General features: G+C 39.8%; 1 protein-coding gene across 11 annotated transcripts in view; it reads right to left on the minus strand.

Moving 5' to 3' along the window:
* LMNTD1 (lamin tail domain containing 1) overlaps positions 1 to 15,225 on the minus strand; it is a 512,641-nt gene that overhangs the window by 238,303 nt on the left and 259,113 nt on the right. For all 11 annotated transcript variants that reach the window (XM_078075784.1, XM_078075778.1, XM_078075783.1 and 8 more), the window contains exon 3: positions 6,019 to 6,117. The gene's annotated coding sequence lies outside the window, so the exon portion shown is untranslated. The remainder of the gene's footprint in view (positions 1 to 6,018; positions 6,118 to 15,225) is intronic.

The following is a 15,225-nucleotide window of genomic DNA, read 5'->3' on the forward strand; positions in this document are numbered from 1 at the left end:
TAAGTAAAAAGGCAATGTGGCCCCATATTTCCTCATCAGAAGTCAGCTTTGCCACCTGGCTAACTGGGCCACTTTGAACAAATCTGTTTAAGCCTTGGTTTTCTCATCTGTAAAATGGGGAAGGTCTTAATTAAATGAGATAACATACAAACAGCATTTAACAAAATGTCTGGCACGACTCAAGCATTTGATAAACGATAGCTGCTATTACTAGTTTCATTAATCATCAGAGATACTGGGATGCACAATGGAAACAATATTCTTAAAGCCATCTCATGCTGCTTCTCTTCATAAAATGCCCTCCCCAAATTATGACAGCTGACAGCTCAACCAGACTTCCAGGTACATCCCAAATGTCATTTTTTTTTTTTTAAGAAGCTTTCTCCTCAATTATATGTGAACATTCACTCTTTTACATGCCCCAAGCACTTACTATTTGTCTAAAGTAAAATGCCAGAATACACAAAGGTACTGGTATTTAGAGTTCTTTGTGTTCTTACCTCTTTAGGTGCAGGGGTTCTGTTTTACTCATCTTAGCATTCCCCATCCTCTAAGTTCCCAAGGTCAAATAGGAAAGAAAAGGGATGAACACATACAACTAAAATTCCAAGCAGCACAGGACAGATGCAGAGAAAGTAGTATAAACAAAGCTGCTAATGTTCAGAGGAGGGAGGGGTGGTGACTTTGTGGTTGGTGTGATAACATAATTTGTCCGGAGAAAGTAGCTTTTAAGTGGGCCAAAAAGGCTCAAGAGGATTTCAAAGGAGAAAAAAGGAGGGAAGGCAACTTCATGAAGAAACAAGTGAACCATAAAGAATAAGTCTGTTTGATTGGAGCCCGGTGAGTGTGTGACTGGTGGGAGATAACTCCAGGAAGGGAGAAGCAGTATGATTGTGGGGAACCATAAAGGACATGCAAAGGAGGTTGGATTTATTTTGGGGTCAGTTGCCAAAGCTGGGAGAGAGGAAGTGACACAGAGAAGAAATGTCACTGCCCTCATTGCAACCTTTTAATTCTGGACTCATCAACACTCAGATGACTTTGCTTAATATCTCCAAAATATCTATCTGTCTCTTCAAGATAATGAACCATGCCACAGTACTAAGTCTTGAAAGGATGTAAGTAAGAGCATGGGTTTGGGAGGCCAAAGTCTTGGATTCAAATCTTAGTTCTGCCAGTTACTAAAGAGTGATCTCAAGAAATTACTTAACAACCCTAAGTCATAGTTTCCTCACCTCTAAAATTAGGTAGTCTTCATATTAACTCATGGGGTACTGTGAAGTTTAAATGCCACATGTGTAAAGTACTTAGCAGAGACCACCGAAACAGCTCATGGGACACTATGACTACTCTTCATTGCTCCATCCCATCTCCCCGGTTCCTTAAATTCCTTATTTTCTTGGCCTCCAACTTTTAATACTGTTTCCTGTTCTCCCATATGTTCAACAATCTGACTGGGCTCCCTTCTCTATTATCAGGGACATCTCAAGAAAGGTTGATCCACTCAAAGTACTTCAGCCTGGAAAGAGTATAGTAAAGGAACCATTTACAGAGGTATGCACTGGGTTAAGAAACCAAAGATGGTGGAGCACCACTGAGTGGGAAATCATGATAAGCTTTAGGTTTAAAATGCAAGAGGAACAGAGGAGTCACTGGAGCCAGGTGGTAGCTAGAGCTGTGGCCAAGAGGAAAGCAACCACCCTAGAACAGCAGTAAGGCAGGGAGGGAGTAGCATGTGTGCAAGGGAATAATCCAGCTTCTTTCTCTTCCTTCCTGCCAATCTCTTGCCAGTGACTCCCATTGGCTGAACCCAATTAGAAGCAGAATAATAACAGAGCCAGGTGATGGATGCAGTCAAGAGGCCCATTTTCTGGGGGCAAAAGCAGGGCAGAGAAGGACAGGGAACAGATGGTAGAGTGGGGCTGGGGCAAAACGTTCTGTTGTTTTTTGCACAAGTGGTAGAAGAATGGGAAGGAACTGAAACATCCCAAGGGAAAAGTCTCATTGCCCCCATGATAGGTGAAGGAAATGAAACTCAGAGAGGTAGTGAATTGCCAAGTTTTCCAGCTAGAAAAAGGAACCAGATTCAGAACTTTAAATGGTGCCTCAGGCTATGCTATTTCCCACTACACTGTGTAGCTCCGCTCAGAGTGATGGCTGAAATTATCTTGGTCTCACCAAAGCAACTTCTGCCCAGAGATAAACCAAGGGTAGGAAATTATATCTTGTTTTTTTGCCCCTCCTTTAGCTCCCTACTCACTTGGTCTAAGTCCATTCATTGTGGTTTTCCAATTATCTTTCAGAGACAGTTTCTCAAAGATTAATTTTGAAAGTTGACAATAACCAAACTGGATTCCCTCCTTTTTAGGGAGAGGGAAGGTTATATCTAAAATATGAAGGCATCTGAAAGAGATTCAGAAAGAGAGAGAAGGAAGGGAGGGAGGCAAGGAGGGAGGAGAGAGAGGAAAGGGGAGAGAGGGGAGAGGAACAGAGAAAGGGAGAGGTAAGTGTAGAAGCTTTGTAAAAAAAAAAAAACAGTCTGAGGAGCATTATTTGTAATAGCTAAAAACTGGAGACTAACGAAATGTCTATCAACAACAGCAGAATGGAAAAACAAATTGTGGAACATCCATGTAATGGAATATTGTACAGGAAGAGAACTAAAACTGCAAACAACAGAAGGAATGAAACTCCTAGATCTAGTATCAAGAAGGAGCCAGATTCCATTCATAAGATTTCAAAAGCAGGTGAAATAAACTGCAGGGTTAGAGGATGGGATAGTGGTTATTCAGGGTCTGGGAAATGACTGGAAAGGGGTTTCTGTGTTGTTAATAATTCTCTGATTTTTGTCTATTTATTTTTGTTTGTTTAAGCTGGGTGGTGGTACAGCTGTGTTCATTTTGTGAACACACTGTGTCTTCACAATGTGTTCAGATGCCTGCCCCCTATGATTTATGCCCTTTTATAGGCACAGACACACAAGTTCAGGTAACTAGTTGCAGTAGTCAGTTTGCTGTAGTAAAAAATCAATCTCCCTAAATCTCTGTGGCTTACAATACAATTATCTCTTTGTAGTCTGCAGAATTCTAAGAAGGCCCGGATGGTGTCTATCCCTTGGTGTTACTCATGTGATTATGTTATGTTACATGGCAAAGGGATTTTGCCAATGTAATTATGTTTATTAATCAGTTGACTTTAAGATAAGGAGATTATCTGGGTGAACCTAACCTGATCACATGCATCCTTTAAAAACAGACAGTTATCTCCAGCTGCTGGTCTGAGATTTGCCAGGAAGGAGAGTCAATGTGCCAACACTGGCTTGAATACGGAAGAGCCACAGTGAAAAGATCCAAGAAAAGCCACTAAGAACTGAGAGCAACCCCTAGCCAACAGCCAACAAGAAAATGGGTCTTTAGTCCTACAACCACAAGAAAAGAAATTCTACCAATGACCAGTGAGCTCAGAAGAGAACTCCAAATCTCAAATGAGAACAGCAGCTAACACTCTGATATCAGCCCACCGAAACCCTGAGCAGGTTATCCAATAGGGTCACGCCCATATATCTGACCTACAGAAACTGTGAGATAAATAAGTTCGTAATTTTAAGCTGCCAAGTTTGTGGTAATTTATAATGCAGCATTAGAAAAATGAATGAATGCACACTTGTTCACATTTTGGCAGCTTTGTGTTGGCAGCTGCTGAGATTCTGCTCAGTTTTGCTCCACATGTCTTCACATTCTGGGACCCATATTGAAGGAGCTTTCCTATTTGGGACATTCATGTGATAGAGGGAAAAAAAGCAAGTGAACTGACAAAATACCATGATGGCTCTTAAAGGATGTAGTGTTTATCACATCTGTTCATACTTCAGTGGCCAAACCAGGTCACACAACCTTGCCCAAAGGCAATGGAGCAGGATGTATAATCTTAAAGAAAAGGAGAGATTGAGTAATTTCAAAAAATAATATAATATAATCCACCACCATGGAACGTTGTAACTCTGGTCTAACAGGATAAAGCAGTCTTTGGGGTCAGAAAAACTTGAGTATGAATTTTGGTACCACCACCTTACTGGCTATGTGACCACAAAGAAATTAGGAAATTTCTCTGAGCCTTAGTCTCTTAAATGGCAATTCCTTAGAGAATTGGTGTAAATGTACCAGTATAATGCCTGATAGATATTCTAATATATGTTGATAAATATTAGCTTCAGCCTCTTGTCTCAAGGATTAACAGAATGTAGTTCTTCCAAAGGGAAAAGTCAGGGAATGAAAGCCACATCTAAACATACTTCCTTTTCTTCATTTTCCTAATAAAACTAATGTAGAGTCTCAGTTGCATAATTCCTTCATACACCATATCTCTTTGAACATTGTAGTAATAAATCACTGACAGTAAAGGGGATATATTATTAGTGTTCTGAATGGGATTGTTAAATACGATCAATATCAGAGGTGGGATTACTCTATAATTACATTTCTAAATTGATGATTCACTTTAACATCTATTTCTGGTTTGTGAAAATTTTGTCATAAAGCCATAGTTATTGCAGCTGAAAAACTGGCCAAATCAAACAGTGAATAATACTTTGTCCTCAGACTGTTTGGACTTTCTTTTTGACTGCCCTGATGGTTTTAAACACTATTTCATGTTTCCAGTTCGCAAATATTTGTCACTTTTAAAGTAGCTATTATTAGTTGTTATTGTTTAAGCCTCAATCCACTATTTAGGGTTTTAATTTTATTCTTATTACACAAAAAATAACCATCTTTCTCTCTCTCTCCCCCCCTCTTTCACACACACACACAGTGAAGTCAGTACACTTTCATCAGAAGAAGGCAAAAGCCAAGTCACTCCAAACAAAACAAAACAAAACAAAACAACTTATGAGCCGAAGATAACTGTAGTCAACATTGTGGAATGTGTTCTTCCAGTTTTTTCCCTGAATAGTTAGATAGATAGATAGATAGATAGATAGATAGATAGATAGATAGATAGCATGTGTCTGCATTTCTGTATATTTACATTTCTTTCACAAAAATGGGGTGATACATTCTATTTTATAACCTGCTTTTTCATGTAGTTATATACATATATACTGTTTTAATGGTTTCATTTAATAATTCTATTTTATTTTTCAATCAGTACCTTATTATTGGATATTTAGGTTACTTGTCAATTTTCTATTATCCAGCCTCATAAACAGAGCTTCTGCTAGCCCATACACATGAACTAGAGGAAGCCAGGGTTTAGGGCTTGCTGACTAAAGTGCCTGCTGGATTTTGGCCCTATTCACCCTGACTTACCCCTTTGATCAGATCCCATATATGGCAGCTCTGCTCTTAAATATCCAAATATACTGGAAATGTTAAAGAACAATAAACCTAGAATCTCTGTCAGAATGGATGAGCCTTTGTTGAAGTCTCCACCCATTTTGTATTATCAAGAGTTGCCAGATGGTATGTAAAAGTATCTGTGTTTTAGTTTATAAACTGCCCTTTCCATGATTTGTCTTTATTGACTGGTTAATTTCTCTGTGAAATCAAAATTGATTAAAGTGCTATAGACTTTACAGTACGTAGATACACATAGTGCCCTGTCTCCAGTGTGTCACAAAGGTGCCCCCTGATTAAGGCACTCAGGTGCTGTCTTTTTTTTTTCCACAACAAAAATTGAAAAAGGCAACCTTGTGTTCTGAGTCTTTTTTTGCTTCAGACCAAGAAAATAATTGCCCATAGAGTCCCCAAAAGAATGGCCAACAGTGACTCTGGAAAGCCCTGAATGAAGCCATTGTTATAGAAATATTACTGCCTTTATGGGAGAAACAATCACATATCTATCTATCTATCTATCTATCTATCTATCTATCTATCTATCTATCTATCACCTATCTATCTATCATCTACCTATCTATTTCAAACATATAAGGAATTCAGTGGAAGTTTCCATCTGCCTCTGTTAAGAACCTGCTTTAGAGACACTGCAAGGCCAGTTACCTAGGAGCTGGTGGACACTGACCTCTAACCTGGGCCCCTGAGCCCAGGCTTCTGTTGTCTCCTCCTGGGCTCCAACTTGGCTTCTGATGAATGTGCTTTTGTTGGTCTCTTCAGAGAGGAGCTGTTAAAGGAAAGGGAAGATTATTTGCAAGTGGGTAGGAAAATGTTCCAACAAAAGAATGAAATGAAGTAATTAGCTTCCTTCTATATATGAGCACCAGCACTGTTGCCAAATCTTTAGACTGTAGTGAGTGAAGAAATAATGACATTGCTGATGCAAGGCAGAGTTCCCTGCAGTCACTGACCAATCATGGGTAAAGCCACCCTCCTCTTTACCCCAGGGGAGGATGGGAGGTAGAGGTGGCTGCAAATTTATCCTAGGATATTTCTCATCTTATTAAAACCTTTTAAAATGGGGACCACTGCCTGAATGGGAGGACTATGTAATATAACAAGCCCTAAGGGAACTAAAGGTTTTTAGGATGATATGCCCCTTCAAGAAGCTGAGAGATCTGTGGGGTGGTGTTAGCTGATTGTTCACTTTTGCTACATGTGAAAGGTCTTGCCATGGCCTAGAATAAAGCTCAAGAGAAACCTTACCACCACCCTCTTCTGGTGAGCCTAAGGTCTGACAGGAATCTCAAAGCTATGAGGAAAGGCTTCTTAAACTTGATCTGTGTTGTATTATTTTAGAAAATGAGGGAAGATCATGGGTTGTCTATTTCTCATAGACAATTTGACACTGTGGACTATTGGAAAATATGAACAGAAAAATGGATAATTGGAAGGATTACAGCAGAAGGATAAAAAGAGAAATATCTGGGCCTGACCCTAGTTAGCTACAAGTTAGCTGATAGCTTTGTCGAAGAGATGTATGACATGGCTGCTATATGCAATGAGGTGTCTTCACTTTCACCTTGAGGAGAGACTTGAAGAAAGGAAGCTGGTGGGTTTTTTGAAGGCGTGGAAGTGCATCTGTGATAATGGATGCCACCAGTGATGAAAAATAATAGGTGACTTCCAGGAGTACCATAAGAACCAACCAAAGGGTTTTTAAAGAACAGAGGTAGTTGGATGTGAAAGACAAGAGTTAAGAAGAGTGAGAAGGAAAAATAAAAAGCAGAAAAGATAAGAACTTTACATTTTGAGGTCTTTCTTAAACTCCCTGGCTTCTTTCCTTTCTACTTCTCTGTCTCAGGTCTAACCCTCCAAATAACACTGTCCCTAGGAAGCCTTCTCTTTCCAGGCTGAGTGAGATGTCTTCATCTGGGTCCTTGGACTCCCAATGTCCACCCCTCACCACAAAGGCCTGCAATGGCCTAAATTTGCTTGTCTGTCTATCCAGTAGACTCTGAACCTCATGAGTTCAGTACAACATACCCACTTTGCTCCCTACTGTGGTCTTAGAACCGAGAGCAATGCCTGGTGCACAGTGAGTGTTCAAAAGTATGTTGAATGAATAAATTGCAGAGGGAGGGTGCAGAAGCCATAAGCAGAGAGAATAGCCTGATCAGAGAGAGGCAGATTCATGGATGGCCAAGGTCCACAGGTAGAGAATTGATACAGTTTGGGAATTTAAAGAAGCACCACAGAGTGTGAAAGAGTGGCAAAGATGGGGCTTGAGGGGAAAATGGGTTGATCACAAAGAGCCCTCAAGCCATGTGAAAGAGACTAGAATTAATGCTGAGGGTAGCATGGGGACATTGACAGGAAAGTTGGGAAGTGATGTGATTAAATGTATATGTTTAGAAAGAGGAAGCTTACTGCAGCCTAGAAAACTGATTGGAGAGGGGCCAGCATAGAGGAAGGGAGCTCATTTAGAAGACAGTTGAAGATATCTATGACAGATATCATCTTGAGTTGAACCATGTAGTGCAGAAGGGATAGAGAAAGTGGATGGATATATGAAATATTTCAAAAGTAGAGTTGACAAAGTTTTGATATTGATTGGAGAATAAGGAATAAAAAAGAAGTTAAGATTGATAGCTATATTTTAAGATTGATGGTTTGAGCAAATAGATACTGAATGGTACCATTCACTAAGATAAGCAAATAAGAGGAGTATTTTTACCTTTTTGTAAAATCAGCCTTGGCAGGTTAAAGTCAACGTGCCTATGCAATATTGAAGAGGACACATCTGGACATAGTTAAATATGCACATCTTGAGAGCTCAGGTAAATAAGAGAGCTGGATACACAGAACTGGTGATCATGGACAGAGGTGGTAATTAAAGCCAGGGAAATTGATGAGATTGCTTAGAGGAATGTGTAGAGGGAGGAGACAAGAGGATTCGGGACTCTGAAGAATGGGCCCATTTTTTTTAAAAGGGCAGAAGAAAGAAGCCTAAAAAGAATAGTACAACAAAGCAGTCTGAAAGATAGAGAGGTGTCACAGAAGCAGAGGGGAGAATTCATTTCAGGTAGAAAGAGTGGTCTAAATATCAAAGTCTATAAGAAGTTAGGTTGACAACAGAAAATGTCAATTAAATTTAGCACCAAGGCAGTAATTTGTTACTTTGATAATAGCTTCAGTAAAAGTTTGGGGACAGAAGCCATACTACACTGGGTTGAAAAGGGAACAGGAGATAACAGTGTGAATACAGTGAGTATGGACAAATATTTCAAGAAGTTTGACTGTAAAGGGGCAAGTACTCCTATAGTTTTCAAAGCCCTTAAAAATTCAATCTTTATGGGAAGAAATAATTGGCAACTAGTTGTGGCCTAAGGAAGATCACAGAACAAAACAGACCCTCAAGAGCTGTGGATAACTCCAAAACCTTGGAGGTGGTGGTCTCAGAAGGCAGGGGAAAGTGGGTTTGCTGGGAAAATTCCATTTTAAACTCTGATATGATGGATGGTGTTTTGCTGAGTGAAAATACACAAAAGCAATTAGAAAGAGGAGTGGAATTGACTGAGGTGTTCTGTTTGAGATGAACATTTTAGGAGTTCAATGCAGTAGTAGCAGCTAAGACAGTCCACAGGTATAAGACTTCCAGGGGAAAAAAATGTGAGTGAGAGAAACACACAACTAAGGATAATAATGACATAATAATCCACTGATATTTGTCACCTAGGAACTAGGTACTCTCCCTGATTGGACAACTGGATAAGGACAGTCAAGTTATCATTTTTATGCAGACTTTTAAACTTTTACTAAATTATCAAGTATAGACACATTTAAACTTTTGATTATTAAAGACAAGTTAACGCCTCCATCCACAGGCTATGTATTAGCACAATACTCTTGACTTTACAACTTAAAATTCACTCAGTAAAATTTATTCAGATACCTTTAGCATCTTCTGTATTACATAATTTCTATGAACAATATGTTTCCCAATAGAAACTACTATTTTCAATAATGAGTAAAATTATGAGAGATACAAATATAGAGTTCAGGCTCTCTCTGAATGAATGCTAAATGATGTCATGTGTTTGAGCAACAGCCAGAATGTGGGTGACTGACAGAGAATACGGAGTGCTCTGTTAGGAAGTGGAGGCTAAAAAGGTGGTGGAAGTCAGATCATGGCAGGTCTTCAATATTCTGCTAAGTACTTTCAGCTTCATTCTGCAGGCAAGGGAAAATCACTGAGTGATTGTGGGCAGAGGAGAGAGGCTTAGATCTGAGTTTTAAGAAGGGAATTCTGGTAATTAGTAGGCTCTTAAAACATATTTGTTGACTGAATGGAGAAATCAGACTGAAGACTGGGGGTCAGAGGAAAGGTACTATTACTGCTTGGAAGACAATGGGAGATACGTGGAAGGTCTCTCATTCAGGGAAATCAGGGACCCAATTTGGTCAGTCATTTGCAAAACTTATCAAATCAGAGAACAACAGGGGCGCCTGGGTGGCTCAGTCATTAAGCATCTGCCTTCGGCTTAGGTCATGATCCCAGGGTCCTGGGATCGAGCCCCGCATCAGGCTCTCTGCTGGGCGGGAAGCCTGCTTCTCCCTCTCCCACTCCCCCTGCTTGTGTTCCCTCTTTCACTGTGTTTCTCTCTGTCAAATAAATAAAATCTTTAAAAAAAAATTAAAAAAATAAAAAAAAACCGAGAACAACAACAAAAAGATATTTACCTTGATTATTATATTTTAACTTAAGATGCATATGAGTACACTCATCCAGCAATTATATAATAGAGTGCTAAGGCGCCTTCTTTGAGTACAGGGCTGCTAATTGGAGTTTTGTATTATTTTTCTTGCATGAACCACACCGATGTTTCTGTTTATGTTTCTTTAAATTGCAGCAAAAGGCAATTGGAGTGCAGAATCTTAAAGAAATTTTTACGAGAGTTTTCCCCAATCATTTTTGGTTCACCTTCTCCATACTTAAGTGGATTATAATATTTTCAGCCACTTACTCTCATCCTGTCTTTCCAAAGCATTCAACTCAGTTTTCATAGGGAGAGCTCTCTTTCATACTCATATCTCATTAGTTTACACTGTATTTAATTAAATATTGTAACGTAATAAAAAGTACAACTGCATTGCCTGGCTTGAGAACAAAATACAACTCTTTCTTGGTAAACATGCAACTAAACTGATGGGACTAGGAACGTTCAACGTTCCAGGCAATCTCCTACTAGTTTCCAGTGATGAGTGTGTAAGAGGATTGAAGAGTGTTATTAATGACATGATTTGACTAATTGGGGATTGGCTAGCAGAGCTTCTACTGTGATGATCTGAGTTGGGGCTACAGCAGTGGAAAAAGAGTGGAGAACGTATTGAAAAGTCATCAAGATGCTCACTACCTTTGGAAATAAAGAAGCTTGAGTTCAAATACTGACTTTATCACTGAGCTCTAAACATCCAAGTTTCTGTTTTCTTATGTGTAAAATAAGAATGATGCAGAATATGGTGAAAGATTGGGAAAATGCACCTAATGTACTTAGCAATGTGCCTGACAAAAGTAAATTAATATGATATTAAGTCAATAGAATTTGATGTTGAATTCAGGAAAGTAAAGAGTCAAAGATGACTCCTTATCGCCTAACTTGGCTGAATAAAAGATAATAATACCACTAACTGAAATAAGAAACACAAGAGGAGAAATAGGTTTGGCAGATAATATAATTTTGGATGTATTGAGTTTCCTGGTGTGATATTCATATTGAGGTGACTAGAAGGCAGTTGGAAATGTTATTCTGACTTTCAGTGAGAGGTCTTGGTTAGTGATATCAACTCAAAGTCATTCATATAGAATGATAAATGAAGCCATGAAATGGATAGGTTTGGACACAAAAGGAATGAGGACATGGCAGGTTGGTTGGGGAAATACACAACCAGACTTGAGGCAAAATCCAAGATACAAGAGGAACCAGCTGGGGTAGTGAGGCAATAGTGGCATATCCAGGAGATAGGTTTAGATAATTAGATGACTTCCATGTATGTCTTGCACATTGTCTTGGCTCAGCCTCCCTAGCCTGAGGCAACTTTTTCACTCCAGAGGAATCGTAAAGCTCTCCCAATAGCACTGAAGAGTAGGTGGCTATGAAAGAGATTTCATAGTAGTGTTTGAAAGGGAAGCAAGACTGAGAGGATATTTTTTCTAATAGTTAGAGTTAGGGTTCAAGAGAAGACTTGAGCATGTTTCCAGGTTAAAGGAAGGGAACTAGTCGAAGAGCGGAAGAATGAAGGGGGGGAAATCGGAGGGGGAGACGAACCATGAGAGACTATGGACTCTGAAAAACAAACTGAGGGTTCTAGAGGGGAGGGGGTGGGGGGATGGGTTAGCTTGGTGATGGGTATTAAAGAGGGCACGTTCTGCATGGAGCACTGCGTGTTATACGCAAATGAATCATGGAACACTACATCAAAAACTAATGATGTAATGTATGGTGATTAACATAACATAATAATAAAAAAATAAAATAATAAAATAAAATAAAGAAACCAGCCATAAAATTCTACCATAAAAAAAGAGAAATTTACAAAAAAATTAGAAATAAAAAATGGCTCACTCTATAATATGAGATTGTAGGTGATTTTTATATTCATCTTAGTTCCTTTTTGTATCTTCCAAATTGTCTGCATTGAGAATATAAATAATAGACTCGGAAAAAGAAATTATTTTCTTTAACATGAAATTGGGGATAGTCTATGAAACAATGTTCTGGGGCGCCTGGTTGGCTCAGTCAGTTAAGCATCTGCCTTCAGCTCAGGTCATGATCACAGGGTCCTTGGATAGAGCCCTGCATCAGACTTCCTGCTCAATGGGGAGAGTTGGCTTCTCCCTCTGCCCCTCCCCCTCCTCCTTTTCTCTCTCTCAAATAAATAAACAAAATCTTTAAAAAACAATGTTCCAGAAAAAGTGGAATGGGGTGGTATCAGGAATGCAGGTGAGGAAGAGAACTTGGAAAGGGCATAGGGACGCTTCTCCCATTAAGAGAAGAAAAGAGAATGACTTAAGATTCAGAGACATTTTGAAGTGGTGGTGGGAGAATTTGAAGAAAATCACATCATTTGGCCTCTATATATTTTTTAAATTTTTTAAAGAGATTTTATTTATTTGAGACAGAGACAGAGAGGGAGAGCACAAGCGGGGGGAGGAGCAGAGGGAGAGGGAGAAACAGACTCCTGGCTGAGCAGAGAGCCAGACGTGGGCCTCAATCCCAGGACCTTGGGATCACGACCTGAGCCGAAGGCAGACGCTTAACTGACTGAGTCACTCAGGTGCCCTTGACCTCTATATTTTTAAAGTAAATTAAGAGGCAAGGTAGTTTGCTGAAACCAAGGAGGAAAGATAGGACTACAAGTATGGAAAGAGTGAAAATGTTTTTAAAAGTCAATATGAGGAATAGAAAAGGATTTACTTTGAAATTGGTAAAAATAGTTGCAAAGAGCCTAGAGACCCAGCTGAAGTTGGATAATATGTATGTGTAGTGTAGCTAGTTACTGAGTTATCTCCTATGTCAACAGTTACCTGTCTGTATAGCCACAGCAGTTAGAATTCCCCAGGCAGGTGTCAGAGAGTCAGTGGGTGAGGAAATCTACGTTAGTCCTCACTCCCACCCCCATGAAACCTGCTCTCTTCTTGTGTTCTCTGTCTCAGGCAATGATGTCACCAGGACTTCTGTTGCTAATTGTAGGAACCTTGGAATCATCCTAGATCCCTCTTTTCTCTTTAATGAACCCTATCTAAACAATCCCCAAGTTCTGCCCACTTCTTCTCCTAACCCTTCTCCTACCTTTACTGTTACCATGCTTGCCCAGACCACTGTATGGCCCTGACTATTGTCTTGGCCTCTTAACTGCTCCCTCATATCTGTTCCTGCTTCACTCAATTCCATTCTTTGCACTTTGTCTTTTATTAAAACAAAACAAAACAAACAAAAAAAACCCACAAAAACACATCAAGTGTTGCTTCACTCTTTTAAGACCCTTAAAAAGGCTTCTGACTGCTTTTAGGATAAGGACCAAAATTCTCAACACAGCCTACCAGGTCCTTATGATCCAGACCCTGTGACATCTCCAGACTCACCTGGCATAGTCCTTCCCCTTCCTCTCCATTCCCTGGCCATATAGGGCCTTCTCTCTGCTCCTTAAAAACATGGAGATGAAAAGTGACCAACAGAGGCAGAGATGGAGGGTGTTATATAATCAGAGAAAAGCAAAATAATAAAATATAAAATAGACTGAGCATTGACCCAAAGGGGTTGAATAATTTAAACCAGAAAGAAAAAAGGTGACATTTCCATCTTGTTTAGCTTTCCCAGTGCTTAGAAGCTTGTGAGGAAGTTCAGATCTATTTAAGGGAATAAAAACTCAGACCCTTCACAGAGCACCAGATCCTCTAGGACGATGATCTCTGGGTACCTTCCCTGGATGCCCCACAGCATCTCACCCTCAGCAGCTCCCTCCTCCCTCTCTACTCCCATCCATCTCTGCAAGCCACACCTGTGCCAGAGCCAAGTTGTCCTGGCACCTCTCACACCTGGTCCTACTGACATGGCACCTCAGGCCTTCTTAGCCAGGCCCCCAGCTTATTCTGTCCCCAGTCTAGTTCCCTTATCCAGTCTGTCTCCCATCCACCCTCGGCTCAGATACAAGATGATCTTTCTAAATCATCAACACCATCACATTACTCTCAGGTTGAAAAGGAAAAAAAAAAAAAAAAAGGAAGTAGTGGAATGTAGGAGAAAATGCTGAGATTGTTTACTAAACTTGATACAAAGAGCAGGGACGAAAAGAAAGGATGGCCTCTGTTTGAAAGATTATGATTCAAGAGTAGAATTATCAGAGGAAGGCCAAATTTCAGTCAGTTGTATCCTTAGTTTTTCAATACTTGGATTAGAAAATATGGTAAGTCAAATATTTCTCTATATAGCTGTGAAATGGCTGGGCACTGAAGACAATACATGTTAGCACAAAAGGGCAGACCCTCTTTCTTAAGTGAGGCACAAATTTCTGTGAAGCTTAAATTAACTTCCATATAAAAATTCCACAAAAATGTTCAGACCTTTGGTTTCATGATAGTAAGATAACACTTCAGATGGTCATTGAAAAAAAAATCCCTTGGAAATTGGTTGAAACTCAGCAATGACTCCCAAGTGAGATCACCAGATAATATGTACAATTGATGTTCTCTCATTTCCTGACTTGGCAGGTGACTCAGCCCTTGTTCAGCAGGGCCACGGGGCACAAGTTATTACTTGTGGCCTCAAAACCACATTACATAAAATTAGGTGATCATAGTCCTCTTTCCTAGTGGGTAGAGGGCACAAAAGAATGATATCTCAAACAGCATGTTTATTTAGCAAAAAGCCTTATTTCCAGGGATCATGGGAAGGGAGCCTCTTTCAACCTCTTTATGTAAATACCAAAGCATTTTTCAAAATGTTATGAGAGCACCCACTTGAACTGCTGTTATTTGACAAGTGAACAGTGGTTTTCAACTAGCTTCTCAAATTATAGCCCCGAAAGTGGTAAAGAATTGTTTAGAGCCTCAAGCTTCATATGTCATTTGTCTACATAGATGATTAATATCCCAACCTGAGCTTAAACCAGGTTAAGACATTCTGGATGTGTACAAAGTGATATCTTCAAGCATCTTTTGGAGAACTTAACAATCTTGAACAAGAAACACACTTGCAGTTAGAAGACAGAAATAATTCTGAGTGCAGTTTGGGAGCTGTCTTCTACTCAGCCTCACGAATCACAATTGGATGAAAGAGAGAGAGAGAGAGAGTTGGGGACTTGCTTTGGCTCCTAAGCTAGCACGACCCAGAGG

This window comes from Halichoerus grypus, chromosome 6, assembly GCF_964656455.1.
Source record: "Halichoerus grypus chromosome 6, mHalGry1.hap1.1, whole genome shotgun sequence".
In the NCBI taxonomy this organism is placed as follows: domain Eukaryota; kingdom Metazoa; phylum Chordata; class Mammalia; order Carnivora; family Phocidae; genus Halichoerus; species Halichoerus grypus.